The sequence below is a fragment of the Saccopteryx leptura genome, chromosome 1 (genome assembly GCF_036850995.1).
Source record: "Saccopteryx leptura isolate mSacLep1 chromosome 1, mSacLep1_pri_phased_curated, whole genome shotgun sequence".
In the NCBI taxonomy this organism is placed as follows: domain Eukaryota; kingdom Metazoa; phylum Chordata; class Mammalia; order Chiroptera; family Emballonuridae; genus Saccopteryx; species Saccopteryx leptura.
The window spans coordinates 98,459,180-98,461,793 of record NC_089503.1 but is presented as its reverse complement, the minus strand read 5'-3'; positions in this window follow the sequence as shown (position 1 = coordinate 98,461,793).

The window sequence follows — 2,614 nt, the reverse complement described above, 5'->3', positions numbered from 1 at the left end:
AACTAAGAAGTCACAACGCGCAACGAGAAACTGATGATTGATGCTTCTCATCTCTCTCCGTTCCTGTCTGTCTGTCCCTGTCTATCTCTGCCTCTGTAAAAAAAAAAAAAGAAAAAGAAAAGAAAAACTAATGATTGATGCTTCTCATCTGTCTCCATTCCTGTCTGTCTGTCCCTGTCTATCCCTCTGACTCTCTCTCGGTCTCTGTTAAAAAAAAAAAAAAAAAAAAAAAAGCCTAGGTTGTGAGTTTGAGGTTGCTGTGCAGGTTGGATCCCTGGTCAGGGTATATGCAAGAGTCAACCAATGAATGCATAAATAAGCAGAACAACAAATCAATGTTTCTCTTTCTCTCTCCCTTTCTCTCTTTCTCTAAAAATCAATAAAAAAAAAAATAGCCTGACCTGTGGTGGCGCAGAGGGATAAAGCGTCGACCTGGAACACTGAGGTTGCCGATTCGAAACCTTGGGCTTGCCTGGTCAAGGCACATATGAGAGTTGATGCTTCCTGCTTCTCCCCCTTCTCTCTCTCTCTCTCTCACACACTCCTCTTTCTAAAAATCAATTTAAAAATATTTAAAAAAAATAGAATGAACCAATTAATGCATAAATAAATGGAACAAGAAATTGATGTTTCTTTATTTCTCTCTTCCTTTCTCTCTCTCTTTTTTTTTAAGTGAGAGGAGGGGAGATAGTGAGACAGACTCTCACATGCACCCTGACCAGGATCCACCTGGGAACCCTCGGTCTGAGTCTCATGCTCAAACCAAGCTATCCTCAGTGCCCAGGACCAGTGCTCAAACCAATCAAACCACTGGGTGTGGGAGGGGAACAGGGAGAGAAGAAAAGAGAGTAAGAGAAGCAGATGGGTGCTTCTCCTGTGTGCCCTGACTGGGAATTGAACCTGGGACATCCACACGCCAGGGCCGATGCTTCATCCACTGAGCCAGCCAGCCAGGGCCAATACATTTTTTAAAATTTCCTTTTCTATTCTGCTTCTAACATACAAGAAAGTTGCCCTCCTCCCCCCAAAATAAAAGAAAGTTTCCCATCGTCTGTCTCTTTAGTCTTGTCTATTACCTTCTGTTCCTCAGTTCTCTATTATGGAAGCCCTGGAACTATGCAGGCCAAGACAAGATTTCCAACAACAGGTGAAGGATCAAATTATCTTGGAGGTGAGAGGTGGTGGGACAGAGGGAGGCTGAGAATAGTCAATGATTAGTAAGTTTTTATCCTGTAACACAATACAGTACCTGCCCTGAAGGAGCTCATGAGGTGAGGACAATTGAAGAACAATAAAAGATGATAAATAATTTTAAAATGTGGGCTTAATGTGGTCAGTGCTGGTTGTATTCCCAGATAGACTCGTGGAGGAAGAAGAAGCTGACCCCAGTTAGAGGGAGCACAGAGGGCTGGGTGATGGACACGGAAAGAGCAAAAGCAAGAGGAATCGCAGAGTTTGGTGGAGAAGGATCTTATAAAGCAACTACCTATTTAAATTTATTTATTTTTTTTTTTTTTGGCAGAGACAGAGTCAGAGAGGGACAGACAGACAGGAAGGGAGAGAGATGAGAAATATCAATTTTCGCTGCAGTTTCTTAGTTGTTCATTGATTGATTTCTCATATGTGCCTTGACCAGGGGGCTACAGCAGACTGAGTGACCCTTGCTCGAGCCAGAGACCTTGGGCTCAATCTGGTGAGCCTTGCTCAAACCCGATGAGCCTGCACTCAAGCTGGGGACCTCTGGGTCATCCGCGTTCCAGTCCGACACTCTATCCACTGCACCACCTCCTGGTCAGGCCTATTTTAAATTCTTTCTGATGCTCAACTCCCTGCCAACAATCCTGGCAATCAGTGTATTGACATCTTCTTGAATGCCTCCAGTAATAGGGTGCTTCCTGCTTCCCAAGGCAGCCCGTGCCACTTATGAACATCTGTTTTTGTTTCCTTTAAGCTGGATTCTGTCTCCTAGAGGTCTCCACTTACTGCGGACTCAGAAAGGCAGAGACAGGAGAACCGCTGCAGAGAGAGATTTGAACAGAAGCAGGCAGAGGCAAACAGAAAGTAAGAAAGAGAAGCAGAGAGATGACGAGAAAGTCGAGTGCAATGAGTATGTAGGCATGCAGACTGATAGAGGAGAAAAAGAGAGATGATGGCGGGGGGGGGGGGGGGGACACAACAGAGGAAAAGATTTGCAAGAGAAACTGATGAAGTGCAACTGAGAATACTGTTGCCATGGTGATGGGTCCAGAGGAGGGAGTAGAAATAGAAATCGGATTATGAGATGGGGGAGAGAAGAAGGGGTTGTTCTAGACCCAGAGGCAGTGTCCCCACACCAGGCCCTCCCCACCAGGCCCCTCTCTACCCATGAGAAATGCCTTTCCCGGAGGTCTCCTCAATGCCAGACCAAGGAGGGGCCCAAGCCTCTGGTACTCCCTCCCTCCTTCTGGAGTGAAGCAGACAGAGCTATAGCCCACCCTCCACATGCCTCAACGGCTCTGGGAGAGCCCTGGCCATCAACACTTGTTTCTCCTGCTTCTTCAGCAGAGGCTCAAAGTGAAAAGGGGGGAGGGAACTGGTTTTAAGCACCTATTCTGTGCCAAACGCTGTGTTGGGC